Source organism: Vombatus ursinus, unplaced genomic scaffold (genome assembly GCF_900497805.2).
Source record: "Vombatus ursinus unplaced genomic scaffold, bare-nosed wombat genome assembly UNPS02014784.1, whole genome shotgun sequence".
Taxonomy (NCBI): domain Eukaryota; kingdom Metazoa; phylum Chordata; class Mammalia; order Diprotodontia; family Vombatidae; genus Vombatus; species Vombatus ursinus.
This window is the reverse complement of record NW_020954562.1, coordinates 4,040,678-4,056,416: the sequence shown is the minus strand read 5'-3', so window position 1 is coordinate 4,056,416 and position 15,739 is coordinate 4,040,678. Positions and strand designations below refer to the sequence as shown.

The window sequence follows — 15,739 nt, the reverse complement described above, 5'->3', positions numbered from 1 at the left end:
TTGGAGTCAGAAAGACACATCTTCCTGAGTGTTGCATTCCATTTATATCCTACAATTGTTTAAGCCATTCCCCAATCAAAGGAGGGATTTTATTTGACTTCCATTTTTTCGCTCCCAACACAAAACGTACTGCTAGATAGCATACCTAAGTTCTTTCAGAAGCCATCACAACAATGGACAGTAGCAGTGGCAACCAAAAAGTATTTCTCTTTGACTTGAAATGAAATACCTGGTAGGGTATAACCGAGGCATGGAGAAAGCCCCTGTTCACTAAGGTAAATTGTATCTTTTAGTTTCAACCTCCATCTTCCCTAAATCTTATTCCAAATGTTAATCATATTAGGGGGAAAGAAAAATTTATAATTTCATCTTGTACTCCTTATAATCTTCCAGTGGAAATACTAACTAATAAATTATGAGATAGTCGATAGGAAGGCAGCAGCAAAGCTGAAAGAGGAAAAGAAGGTAGCTGAGTAATTTATAAACCAGATAATCACCCCCTGAATCATTGAGAGTTGGTAAACTAAGGTAAAGACTTCTTGGAAGTTTTGCCACACAGTAGAATTTTGAACGGGCAAGTATTCCAGAAAACAGGCAAGCAGCAGGATTAGAAAACACACAGAGAAAAAGAGAGAGAGAGAGACAGAGAGAGACAGAGAGACAGAGAGAGTATTTCTCAAGGAGCTATTGCAGAGGAGCCCCTTCTCAGCTCAAAACTCTTCAGTGGCTTCTTGTGTGACATTGAGGGAATCTGCTTCATCTTCCTAGGCCTTTGTTTCCTCATCTTGTACATAAACAAGATTGTAGAGGACCTCCAAAGTCCCTTCCAGGGTTAAAGCTATGAACCTAGGGTCCTACCTAGTTAAGTTCAAACTCTTCTGTCATGGAAAGCCCTTTCTGGACTTATCTCCTGTGACAGTCTGCCATACCCTCAACATTCTATCCAAATGGGATTGCTTTCCACCCCCCAAATACAACCCAGTTTATATTGTCTCTGGGCTTTTGCTCTGTGCCTGGAAAATCCTCCCTCCATCTATCACTGACTCCTGAATTATATATATATATATATATATATATATATATATATATATATATATACACACACACACACACACACACACACACACACACACATCCCTTTGTTGGTGCCTAAAAATTCCAAAAAGACAGAAATACTGCATCTCCCCAAGGGACCAAGAGTGCTCAACAATGATCTATTGAATCAAACTGGCCTACTACCCAGAAGATGGACAAGTCTAAGCAATGGCCCTTTAGCTAATGATAGATAACATTTATATAGCACTTGTTATGTGCCAGGCTCTGCGCTAAGCGCTTTGCAATTTTTATCTCATTTAATCCTCATAACAATCCTGGGAGGTAGGTACTGTTATTACCCCCATTTTACAGAGAAGGAAATTGAGGCAAACAGAGGTTAAGTGACATGCCATGGTTTACACAGCTACTAAGTATCTGAGGCTGGATTTGAATTCAGGTCTTCCTGACTCTACGGGGGTGCACCACTTAGCTGCCTTAGAAAGACAAATCTGCCATATAAGGAGAGGACATGGATTAAGACCAAGAATTCGTATCTATACAAAGACATGTTAATTTTTTTGTTGTTGTTGAAAAAACTTTTCAAAGCCCAATCAAGATGTTCTCTAGAAAAACCACTACAGGAAGAAAAAAAACAAATGTAGCTTTAAAATTGTGAATCTCCAGCAGCCCCTCTCCACTTCTAACCTGATAATCAAACAATCAAATTGTTTAGAAGTATCTAGTTAACAGTCTCTGAATGTGGCCCCCAGGACCTTTCCTACAAAGTCAAGCCCTTTGGCTTTGTGACAAGTCATTTTGAGGCCTCAGAGATCTTTTCCATTTACTTTTGAAAAATGCTCAACCAAGTTTCAGACAGTTGTGGTTGCCAGAAGTCTGATTTTTAAGTAACTTGGGGGGGGGGGGGGGAAGATTGCTGCAATATTTTTGTTTTTCAAACAAAATAAACCAAGAGTAAATTTTTGCACGTGATAGGACCTGCCCTCCCCCCATTCAGGCCCAAGTGTCTTGGGTTTGAAAGTTAACTCAGCACTCAACAGCTCTGTGACCATGGACAAGTTAACTTCCCCAAACATCATTCCCCTAAAAAACTGTAAAATGGACAAAATAATAATTGCATTAGCTGCTTCCTGGGATTGGTATGGGGAAAGAACTTTATAAAGCTTAAAGAGTTATAGAAATGTGAATTTACTGTCTTTTCCTAAGAGGTTTCTGCCTCCTGGTAGTTTCTCGACAAACAAAATGCCCCTCTTCTTGGTGGTCACTTCATGTTGTATCATATAAATTCTTGTTTTACCATACGGGTACTGCTTTCCCATTGAGGAAGCAAATTCACAGTGCACACAAACGCAGTCACAAGCAAAATTAAGTAGATAAAGAAGCAGCTGATACGGTGGAATGAGCTTTGGACCTGGAATCAGAGGACTTGGGTTCTAATCCCAACTCTGATCTTGGGCAAGTCATTTCACTTATTCAATTTATTAAGCACCTACTACGTAGTAGGCACTGTGCTAAGCACTAGGGATACCAAAAGAGGTAAAAGACAGCCCCTGCCCTCAAGGAGCTTACAATCTAACACGGAGGCCAGCATGGAAACAAAGCTATACAAAGCATATGTAAAGTGTGTATATAAAATGGAGGTGTGGACATCATGGCCTCTGAGAGCCCTTTCGCTCTACATCCAGGATCCTACCCAGCGTTTATAAAACTCCTTCCATTAACCCAGGGCCCAAAGAGTAGCAGGCTGAAATGGCTGAGAGCCCGAGTGCAGCCAACCACGTGTTGTCATCTCTAGTATTCAGCGATTGTGCGTTCACAGGCATGCACGTAAGAGTGAAGACGACAAAAGCAGGAAAGAATGGGATCCGTCCTGGGCTACAGCAGAGGTTTGGTTCCTGCCCGTTTCCCTTCCTCTTCCATAGTGTTCAATTTTAAAGGGCATTTGAGAACTCATCTAAATGGTTATGGACAAAAGGAAAGGGAATAAAAGAAAGGGAATGTGTGTGCACACTAGTGCAGGCTCGCGCGCATGCGCGCGCGCACGCACACACATACACACAAATATATACAGAGAGGTGGAGGCAGTGATTTCACAGGCTGGTTCAGTGAGTGAGCATCACATGTGAGATGAGCTTTCTACACAGGAAATTACAGTCCCAAAATATTGAATTTAGCCAACCAGCACCTGCTACTTTTTGGGGGGGGATGGGGGGAAGGTCCACAACGTACATGAGAATGTTTGTTTCAGTCACATAATGAGTCATTCTCATTGAATCTGGCACCAATGAAACTAGAAAACAAAAGCAATTACATAAACTACACACTTTAATAAGGCAGATACAAAGATTCTCTGGATCACAGTACAAAGCACAATTTATCAACCGAATAAAGCTGGATCCCAGACAAGAGAACTGACCTCAGCACCCTGGCTAATCACAGTACAAAGGCGTCTCTATGTTTTCAAAGCACAAAATGAGCCCACATAAATCACTCTTTGTTATCTGAAAATATCTGGGATTCTTAAAGCGTGTTCTATTTTTAACCTTGTTGCACTTGTCGCCCCAATGAAAGCCGTAGGTTGCCCCACCAAGTCTACAGTAGCAGGGTAGAAAATGCCTTTCAAAACCAAAAACCCTGAATAAATTTGGGACAAAACTTTGCATGCAAAAGTCCATTCTAATTGTTCACTTTCATTGGGAAAAGAGACACGCGTGGGACAAATGGGGACAAAAAGCTGACTTTTCATGTATCTAAGTACATTTGTAGTGCCTCTTCATAGTTCAGAAGGGATCCTGGAGATCCCCTCCAGGACTAGAATAAAAAGGACCTGGGTTCAAATTTCACCTAAAGACATTTACTATATGTGTAACTCCTGGGCGAGTCATAAAATTTCCCTTGGTCTTAGCTTCCCAACTAGCCATAGAGGACAGAATTAGATGTATTAGGTGGAAGTTGCAGTGTCAAATTCAGGCTCAGTGTGAGGAAAGTGTATAAGGAAAAACTTATCTAGAGCTGGCCCCATAGGGAGTGGGCTGTCTCCCATTCCAGGCTGTCTCCAAGCAGAAGGCTAGCTGACCACCTGTTAAGGTACCAATGTGACCTCCAAGGTCCTTCCTAATTTAGGAGATTCTGTGACTTTAAAAAAAAAAAAAAAAAAAAAAAGGTCCTTGTTTCTGAATCTCCTTCAGACTTCCTTAGGACTTCGGCAAACTGTACACAGGCCAGACAGATTTGCTGGGTGGACCTCTTCAAAGAGTTTATCATTTATTTAACAGTATGGATGCTCAGGGTCCCCTAAATCATAAGCAAGTGACAGAAAATGAGGCATGAACTCATAAGCTTTGTAGAGATAGCAGCTTGTTACATAAACCACCATTCAACACAGCCTTCTATTATGTATGTCCTCTGTGGTGTAACTGATGAAAATGCAGGGATCAGATGTTTTAATTCTCCTCTTTCCTTATGCCTGTAGCAAGCAGATGACCAAAAGAAAGGAAAAGCGATTATTTCTTGCAAGAGAATTTTGCCTGGATCTCTCCATATTCTATCCTGTGTCTCATGTACTAGTCATGTGCGTGTTCTCCCTCCCTCCCCACAGGAGACTGTAAACAACTTCAGGGTAAGGACTGGTTTCTTCCCCTACTCCCCCAATTTCATGCTCCCAGAGGTAAGTACAGCATATTGCATGTATAGCTACTTAATAAATGTTTCAGCTGAATTGGGAATCCAATAGAATGGAAGCGTCTTGAGGCCAACCTTTTTTTTGTCTTTATATCCTCAAACAGTGCCTAGCGTATGTTGTTGCTGAGTTGTTTTCAGTCATGCCCGACTCTCTGTGACCCCATTTGAGGTTTTCTGGGCAGAAATACTAGAGCAGTTTGCCATTTTCTTCTCCAGCTCATTTGGCAAAATGAGGAAATTGAGGCAAACAGGGTTAAGTGACTTCCCCAGGGTCACATGGCAAAGGAAGTGTCTGAGGCCAGATTTGAATTCATGAAGATGAGTCTTCCTGACTTAAGGCCCAGTGCTCTATCCATTGCACCACCTAGCTGCCCCACCTTGCACATAGTAGGTGTTTAATAAATGCTAGTTGAATTGAATTAAACTGACAGTATAAAAGGGAAAGCACACAATTCTGTTTCTTTAACTATATACTTACGGGAAGATGGTGTTCTTTATGATTTGAAAAACACATCCCCCCACTTTTGGTTAGGCTGTCTCCCCTCCCCTATTAGGACTACACATTTCCTTCTTCTTCCTGACTATACAAATCCTATAAAATCTTTAAGACGAATAAAAGTATTCCTCTGAACAGCTTTCCTGGAGCACAGCAGCCAGGACACTGAACTTCCATTGGGATTTAATGTCTACCCGCCCTATCCCATTCATTTCCTGTGTCAACTTGGGATGTGTCTTGTTACTGGTCCTGACTGTTACTCATGTCTCCCCCCTTTGCTATTAACTTTTCATCTATCTATGTCCTTTCCCTTTTTCTTTCCTTACCTTCTCTTCCTTCCCCCCACTTCCGCCCCCTCCCCCCCCATTACAGAATGGAAGGTCAATCTACATCTAGAGAAAGAACTATGGGAGTCTGCAGATCGAAGCTTACTATTTGCTCCTTTTTTTTTCTTCTGTTTTGTTTCTTCTTTCTTGTGGCTCCTCCTATTGGTTCTAATTCTTCTTTACAACATGACTAATATGAAAATATGTTTAATAAGTATGTATATGTAGAGCTTATATCAGATTGCGTGCTGTCTTGGAGAGGGAAGAGAGGAGGAAGAGAAAATTTCAAACTCAAAAGCTTATGGAAGTGAATGTTGAAAACTAAAATAAATTAATTAATTAAAAAGAAAAGAATGGAAGGTCAGCCCTCAGTGATCATGTCAATCTCCTCATCTGACAGGAGGAAACATGCCAGTGTAAATCTTCACAGGGTCCTAGACTTAAAAAGAATGCACACTTAACCTCTCTAAGACGAAGGCGTTGGACATCATGTTCTAAACCCTTTCACCTTCCCCCAAGCATGCTAGGGCAAAATAATGAAATGGAAAGCACACTGTGTCAGAAGACTGAGGTCTGCTCCTAATGTGCTCTGCAGCGGTCAGGGAGACATCTCCCCTCTCTGAAGCTAAATTGCCTAATTTGCACAATAATTGAGAGGGATGACATGATCCCTATATTACCCTCTTTGATATTCCCAATGCTAAATATTTACTCCCCTTACTCTGTCCATATTATGGGGCTAGGAAGTATCAACAGTTAAAGGAAGAACAAAAGTACAGATCTTTTAATTTTTTTAAAAACATCTTATTAGACTTCAACTTGATATCATTTAGGTTCAAGTCTAAACTTCTATGGTCTTTGCTGAAAGAAAGACCAGTACCTTAGGATCATAGGAGGGACCTTAGAGAAAACTGAATCATCAGCTTTAATAATGGGAAAGAACTACAGAGATCATTCCCTATCTTATTTTATTAAGATGGCAGTTGTGCTGGTAGAAAAGGTCAGATGTGAAAGATGAATGGTAAGATTTGGCAATTGCCTGACTGTAGGAAACTAAAAGAATGGTGATACAAATAATAAAGTTTGGAAAAGAAGTATTTGGGAGGTAGGGTGGGGGAAATAATGAGTTCTATTTTGGATACCTTGTGTTTGAGTTGTCTCTAGAACATTCAGTTTGAAATGTCCAATAGACAATTAGTGATGCAAGATTGAAGATCAGGAGAGACAAGTCATATATATGAATGTGGGAGTTGTTGGCATAGAGATGGTAATTAAACCCACAGGAGCTGATGAGCTTACAGAGAGAGATAGGCTGAGAGAGAGGGAGAGGGAGAGAGAGAGACAGACAGACAGACAGAGAGACAGAGAGGGAGGGGGGGGGAGGAGAGGGAGAGAAAAAAAGAGAGACAGACAGGGGAGGAGAGGGAGAGAAAAAAGAGACAGAGACAGAGAAAGAGACAGAGACAGAGAGAGAACACAGGGTAGGGGGTCCAGGAAGGAATCTTGGGAAACATCCCACAGTTAGGGGACAGGACCAGGAAGACGAATCAACAAAAGAGACTGAGAAGAATCAGTCAGACAGGTAGGAGGAGAAGCCCAGAGAGGAGGACAGTATCAAAGAGAGGGCAGTTAACAGTAGGAAATGTAGGAGACGGGTGAAGAAGGATGAGGCCTGAGAAAAGATCATTGGATTTGGTAATTAAGGGATCATTGGTAACTTAGAATAGTTTCAGTTGAATGATGAGATCAGAAGCTAGACTGTATAGCCGGAGGGAATGAGAGATGTGGAAGCTGTGAGTATTAGAGAAGTTTTTATGGGCATCCAATAGAAAAAAACTAGGAAAGGTTCAGGACAACATTTTGAGGAGATGTTAGGATTTAGTGAGGATTTTCTAAGGATGGGAGAACTTTGGGCATATTGAAGGAAGTAGGGAAGGAATGAGAAAATAAGGAGAAATTGAAGATTCAGGGTGGGGGAAATGACTGAGGTTGAAATCTGCTGGAGAAAATAGGAAATGATGGAATTAGGGACATAGAGAAGCTGGTCTTAGCAAAGAGAAGAAGGAAGTGGGAAGGTGATCAGGTTTTTTTGAGATGAAGAGAGGGGCAGAAAAGGGTGCCCAGGGCCTCAAAATTGAATGACTTTTTATAAAGTAATAGGCTACCAAACAGCAATTATTAGAAAGTAATAGAAATAGTAAGTAATAAAGTATTATAAAGCAGTAGGCTATAAAATAGCAACCTACCTATGCACAGAATATTAAATAACAGTAAGATAGTGACTTGCTCCATTACAATTTCTATTTGAACCCCACTGAAAAATATGATGGTGATAAAAAAATAATAATGAAAATGAAGCATGGTAGATTGCTGGGTTTGAAATCAGGATGACGTGGATTTCAAATCTCATCTCTGACATTAGCTGTGTGATCCTGGGCAAGTCACTTAACCTTTATGCATCTTAAGCAACTCCAGATTTTTATCTACTAAGGCAAAGGTGGGATGCTATCTACGTTAGTATGGGGGTTCCCACACAGAGAGTTCTCTATGTAGTCACATATTCACAACAACTCACCTTAAATAGCACTAGAGTAAGGTTACAAAGCACTTTCCTCAAAAAACGCCCAGCACCAGAGGAAATAACCTCTACCAGATATAACATTAAATTATATTCTTACTTTCTTTAGTAAAATTACTGGATTTAGAGTAGTGACGAATGTCCTTGCAATAAATAAAGAATACTTATTTCTACAGAAAAAATACTTATTTCCATTATAAATGTGGCAACTGATTTTGTCTTTAAGTCAAGTTAACCCTTTAAAATTAGGTGATTCTTTATTTAGCAGTATTGTAAACAAGCTACATAAATTAATGATTTTTCTCTTCTTTTTTGAAAAACCATCATAACAATTTGCAAAAGAAGCTCATGGGACCTTTTGGAAGAAACAGAAGATATTCACACTTTTTAGACTTCAGGTTTCAGAGTATAAAAGCTCAGGACACCACTTCACACACAGTAAGGAACTATGGCCGATAGGAATTCCTATAAGGATACCATTTCATGTAGATAGAGTCAATTCTTCATCAGGAGCAAACTAGCTAAATACAGAGTCCACTGGAGAGTAAAAAGACAAACTGGGTAATTCAGTTGGAATAAGTCTAAACGGTTAACTAACCATCTCAATGGTTAACTAAACATCACCACTCTGAGTTAACCAACAGAGATGGACAGAAAACAAGAAAACATCAGGGGGACCACAAAAACTTTTTCCTTGATGAAAGTTACTGAGTCAGAACCAAAGTTTAATTTGGACCTGATAAGCCTGAAGCATTTCCTGTATTTTGGAGAGCTACTCTTTCTACCACACTGGACTGGTACCATGGTAATTTGACTAAATTAGAAATGATGATGAGTCTTGATGATGAGGTTTTTGAGATATTGATTAGACAACAAATAAATTTAATGATTCTTTTGTTGTGATGTTTGTGGGTTTTTTTGGGGGGAGGACTGGTAATTTCATTGGAGTGAGGAATTCCAAGTGTGGAAGATCCCTCCACCAATGCTGATGGGACAACTCATCAATGATTTATGATCTTAGAGAACTACCTGGGAGCACCAAGGATTCCACTGTCACACAGCCAACAGTTGTCCTAGATACAGATAGGACTTGAATACAGGTCTTCCTGATTTCAAGACCAGCCTTCTAAATGCAGACTAAACTACCCATTGGTTTCTTTGGTAGAATTAAACATTTGAAAATCACTCCTCTCCCACTAACTCCTTCTGACATTATTCAAAGTCTTTAACTGACTTGGGCTTCAGTTTCCTCATCAGTAAAATATGGGGGGGGGGGAGGTTTGGATGAAATTACTTCTAAGGTGCCTTCCACTCCTGTTATTGGATTTTGTAAAGCAGAGAAAAAGAAATTTCACCAGTCCCCTTATTCACTCCCCCGCAACAAAAAGATCTAAAATCCAAGTTCTGCTTGATTTAAAAGCCAATCAGCTAATTGGAGGGTTGACAACTTTAGATGGAAAAGATGTGTTGAAGGGGTAGGGGTGGCAGTGAAGCCTGGTGGAGATCAAACTGGTCCCTCATCTCTTGTTCAAATGATCCAATCATACCTTTGTTTGAAAATCAAAGAAAGAGAAAAGGGGGGGGGGGGAGTATTTTTAAAAGCTGTAATTCACTGATAAATTTTCCTCTTAAAGGTCTTGACAGCTAAGGAATTAACTGTACTTTTTGTCTGAAGTACAAAAATATAGGATTTTCTATAGGAGAGGTCTCACCAAGGAAGTGGCTCAAATCAATAATGTCCCATTTTGTTTTAATGAGGGGCTTGGGCAGAGAAGAGGCAAAATACCAAGGAAAATACGAAATCTCTTCAACTGAGGGATAGACATTTTCCTTTGGGTTCTTCTCTTACAGCTCTATAACTATAGTAATCACCCCTGGTTATATTTCTTTCAAAACCACTCAATGAACAAAACAACTCATATTTTGCTGTTAAGACCACCAATTTAATCCAATCCAACCAACCTACTGTGTGCCAAGGACACCATGCTTAGCACTGAGAAAAACAAAGGCAGAAAGAACAACAACGAAAAACAGACTTTGCCTTCAAGTAGCTTACATTCTCCTGGATCTGGCCAAGCTGTATTTCTTTAAAGTTCTGTTTATTCATCTACAATACTATTTTTTCATAATCTTGTGACCAGTGGTAGGGAATTGACAAAAAACCAGACGTCCACTCTGAAGTAAGGAAAAACAACAAAAGTATTTGCTTTAACCTACTTGACTTGTTTTCCAGGAAGCTCCATCTTTTCTCACTAAGCAAAATAAGGAAAAAACAGGCCCAGTGGAAGTTTCCACTCCTCTGGCTCTATCATCATGGTCATCTGTTCCAAATACACACACAAGTCTAAAATTTCCTGTTTTCCAACTATTGTCACCATTTTCTAGTCTTGCACTGTAGGTTCTAACTTTAGCTTAGTTACATAAACAAAAGAAAATACTGAAAATAATGTAGAACAATGCTCAGATACAAGTTCACCCCAATCCCTCCTACCCCCCAAAAACACCCACTTGGTATTTCACAGCTCCAGTAAATGTTAGTTTTGTACACTCTGCTTGAAATAAAACAAATCAGCCAGCACTGAGGAAAAAAAAATCATTACACTTTCATGGAAAAAGTCAAGCCTAATTCAAAGTCTCAAAGTAGTTTAGAGGAAGTGGGTTTAAAATTACCAACGGATGATGCTGGCAACTCACTCTTTGAAAACATTGCTAATTGCGAGTCCTGGAATCAGTACCACATTAAAAAAGAACAAACTGTCATAATCAGTACTCTAGTCTACTGGAACTTTGCTAACACACGATTTTGTTAGTGACCAGAGTTTGGGGGAAGGGGTAGAAGGGCTTAATTGATTAACTCTTCCATTCAACAATCATTTATTAAGCACCTACTTTGAGCAAGACCCTAGGCCTAGTCACTGGGGATACAGAGACAGGAATGACTAGCCCCTGCCCTGGAATTTAAATTCCCTGTCTCAGGATCCTTCAGTGTTTCCCTATTTATGTAGGGTAATATGCAAACTTCTCCATGAAGTATTTAAAGACCTTCCCAACCAGGCTTCGACTTATCTTTCCAAACTTCTTTCACAACTCCAGCTTGAGCCAAACTGGTCTAACTTGTTCCCAGAAAAGAACAGTTCATCGCCTGTATCTTGGCCTTTCCACAAGCTGTCTCCCATGTAAGGAATGCCAATCATCACTTCCACCACTAGGAACCCTTTCAAAGCAAAGCTAAAGACCTTTTCTAATTATCCCCTTCCATTTTTATACCACCACCACCACCATCCTCTCCCATGATGGCACAGTGGATAGAGTGCCATCCGAAAGACTCATCTCCCTGAGTTCAAATCTGCCCTCAGATACTTACTAGCTCTGTGACCCCTGGGCAAGTCACTCAATCCTGTTTGCCTCAGTTTCTTCATCTGTAAAATAAGCTGGAGAAAAAGATACCCCAATATCTCTTCGAGGAAAACCTCAAATGAGGTCGCAAAGAGTCAGACACAATTGACAAAACAAATGAACAAAACAACCACCCTTTCATTATGCTGCATATACTTGGAACAGAGAGAGAGAAAAAATGAAGATGCCTCGAGTGTGATCCACAAGCTGTACACCTAGTTTCTGAATGTGTTTATTAAGAGTGGAAATAATTGACCACTACTAGATCCACATGGTGGGCCTCATTATTCTACATAAAGTCTGTAGGTTTGACTAAACAATCAATAAGCATTTATTAAGTGTTTACTATATACCATGCAGTAGAGATATAAAGAAAGACTAAAGAGGCGGCTAGGTGGCTTGGTGGATAGAGCACTGCCCCTGGAGTTAGAAGGACCCGAGTTCAAATCCAGCCTCAGACACTTACTAGCAGTGTGACCCTGGGCAAGTCACTTAACCCCAATTGTCTCTTTTTTTAAGAGAGAAGCCAAACCAGTGTCTGCCCTCAAGGAGCTCCTGAGCTAATTAAGGAGACAACATGCAAACAGCTATGTACATACAAGGTGTATTCATACTAGGGTAAACTGGAGGTAGTCTCAGGGGGGAAGGCACTAGCATTAAGGGGAACTGGGAAAGTTTTCTAGCAGAAGGTGGGCTTTTAGCTGAGACATGAGGGAACCCAGGGCAGCATGGGGTGGAGGAAGAAGGGCAGAGGGAGGGCATTGCAGGTATGGAGGAGAGGCAACACGCATCCAAGAGGCAATGAACACAACTGTGAAATCTAATTTGGGAAGGGGATGATGTGAGAGAGAAACTCACGGCCATTATCTCTTACAGTCTTAGAGAAAGAGGGGGAAGAAAAGAATAATTCCTTAGACTATACAAAGTCCACGATCCTTAGCACTAGACTGACCTGGATGGCTTTTTAGGTCCCTTCCAAATCTCCATAAAATTTTACACCTCAGTGATTCTAGGCTAGGCATCGTTAATCTCTGTTCTTCATCAACTCACAATTCAGGTATTTTCATAGGCTCAGGAAACCTGTAACATCTGTCTCACTCATCTAAAAATTAATGAGTCAGGAATGATCTGAAACCCTAGGAGCTCTGGTCAATGAAAGCTGGAGCTAACACAAATCATCCTGCCAAGGAGCAACGGCAAGGAAAAGTGAGTCAGAAGATTATCGCACACTGTGGAAAAGGCAAGATGGCTTGAGTAAGGAGCTCAGGAAGCCTACAATCAGAGGACCTGGTTTCAGTCATAACTGTACTCCTTACTGCTTGCATGACCCAGGAGCAATCTGGAATAGATCAAAGAGCGTCTGCAGAATAAGGCTAGAGCCAGGGGCAGGGAACCTGCTTGCAATCCAGGATCCTTATCTCTAAACGAGCCAGCTTCCAATCTTTGTTTTTAAGGAGTGTGTGAAAAGACTGTTCTCCCTTATTCTGCCCTGCAACACACTTAGGAACTAAAAATGGGGATAAAAATTGCATTTCACTCCCAGGGTGACTGTGGGACACTTAGGCTAGATTCAATGTCTGCCCTCAAGGAGCTCTTATCGTGCGCTGCGTCCAGAACCTCAGTTCAAATTTGACCTCAGACACTTAACTTAGATGTGTGCCCCTGAGTAAACCACTTGACTTCTGTTTGCTTCAATTTCCTCATCTGTAAAAATGAGGATAACAACACCTACCTCACAGGGATCAATAAGAATCAAATAAGATGATAATAATAATAATAATTGTGAAGTGTATATCATACTGTCTGGCACATAGTAGGAATGAGACCATAATAACGGTAAAATGCTTATCAGTGTCTGGCACATAGTAGGTGCAATATAAACGTTGGCTATTATTATTGTTATATTTGTAAAGTGCTTGTAAATCTTAAAGCACTCTATAAATGCTAGGTATTGTAAGTCGATTTAAAACAAAATTGATTTTAATAGTTCAAATACAGTTTATCAATTTAAGACATTTTTGCACATGATTATATAGAAATAAAGACATGTCTTGCATAAAGTCATCAAATTTTTATAGCAACCTTTCTAAATTGTACACATTTTAATTATTTTATAACAGACTTTCTGGGTGTATGACAATCAAATTCTGGGTTACAGATAGAGTTCCTTACAAAGGCAAACAATTCCCCCGCCCTAACACACATACTCTCACACTTTCTTACGGAATTTCAAAATAAATCTCTCATGGCTTAATATAAACGGAAACACAAAAATACTCAACACCAAACAAGTGGAAAGATTAATGAGACATGGAACATAAGAACACCATTTTTGAGATACCACATTTAAATTTATTTGGGATTAGTCAAAACAATGACTGGTGATTTTTCTGAAAGTAAAAACTATATTCCCCTAACATTACAAGGACAAAAACTGCAAGACAAAACAAACAAACAAAAAGCCCTCTAAAACTCTCCTTGAGGCAGTCTTCCAAAATGACAAATCATTCATTTAGGATGCATCTAATTTAAAGCATGCTAAATTTAAAAAAGGGAAAAGGAATCTCATCTAAACTGAATACTAAATTCTGGGCAAGGCAAAAAAAAAAAAATGTACTCGCTCCAAATAATGAAACGAATAGCCTTTAAACACATAAAATAAAACCTTGTATATAACTCCTGGGTCAAAATACTAAACAGTTTTTAGAAAATAACCAACTTCCCTCTCCCCAACTAGTAGGGTGGAACTGGGAAACCAGTTTCCTCTCAAAACATCACTTTCTTTCAGGAAAAACTCTCTTCCTTACACAACATGCACAGAACAGCTCCAGCACTGAAGAAAAGGTTGGTGACCATTTACCTTTCTCTGTTTTCAACAAATCCAAGTGCAATCCTGCCCATCTCTATGGATATGTCTTGTATGAAAATAATCCAGGCTTTCTTTTTCCTGTTAGCTTTCTATCCCACTCTACACCACCCAATCCTACTAACCTTTGACCAACAGGAAGTAGACACAATGGACTGAAAATAACATCAATTATAACAGTAAAGTGTGATTTAATACATGAGTAGTGGGTATAAAGGATTGGGGGAGTGGAGGGAGAAGAGAGGTCAGTTTCTTGCTTCTGGTCACCAAAAGAGCAATGAACAGGATTTGTAGGATTGCACTTGGAGGGAATAAACATTTATTAGCTACCTACTATGTGCCAAGTACTAAGTATTATTTCATTTATTATTTCATTTAATCTTCCCAAAACCTGGGAGGGAAGTTAGTTATCCCTATTTTACATCTAAGGAAGCTGAGGCAGACAGAGGGTAAGTGATTTGTCCAAGGTCACACAACTATTAAGTGTCTGAGGCTAGATTTGAACTCAGGTCTTCCTGCCTCCAGGACTACTGTGCCACCAAGTTTCATCAAATCCTCAATGGTAATAAATGGTCATGAACTTAAAGCAAAACTCTTACTGAAAATAATTTTCAAAAACTCAAATAATTATAGCACATATACATATTCCTCCTCCAAAACCCTCCTCAAAAGCTACGCCAACAGAAGGCAAGGTATGGCAAAGCCTGACCATATGGAAAGGCTTCAAGCGTGGTGCTGTGAGAGATTGTATAATTGCCACCCGAGGATAGGGGACACAGGAAGATTCTTCACCAGGATGGAAAAAAGATATGGAGTATAGGGAGGGCAGTTAGGGAAGAAAAGACTGGTAAAACAGGGAGGGGCCAGGTGACAAAGAGCTCTGAATGACAAACAGGATTTTATTATTTTTATCCTGCCCTAATGGGAAGTCACTGGAGTTTACTGGGCAGGAGATGGCCAGACCTCTGCCTTAGGGAAATCACTTTGGCAGCCAAATAGAGGATGAACTAGAGAGCAGAGGTATCAAACCTATGGACCAGAGGCCACGAGCAGCCAGATTAAAATGTAATTGGAAAATGTTTGATAAAATTAATAAAACACAATCCAACGCAGACAATGTGAATTTGTGGTACTCTAAGTCAATATGGTGGTCCACGGGGGATCCCTTCCCATTTGAGACCAACACCACTGAAGATGACTGAGGCAGGGACGTGATTCAGGGAGACCAATTAGAAGGTTATTACAATAATGCAAGTGAGAGGTGACGAACTAGGATCATGGCAGTATGAGTGAAGTGAGGGGGACGTACTGAACACGAAGACCTGACAACATATGGAAAATGG

At 40.1% G+C, this 15,739-nt stretch overlaps 1 protein-coding gene across 2 annotated transcripts in view; it reads right to left on the bottom strand.

Annotated features, from left to right (window-relative positions):
• GAB1 (GRB2 associated binding protein 1) overlaps positions 1–15,739 on the bottom strand; it is a 185,029-nt gene that overhangs the window by 66,891 nt on the left and 102,399 nt on the right. The gene's annotated exons all lie outside the window — the stretch shown is intronic.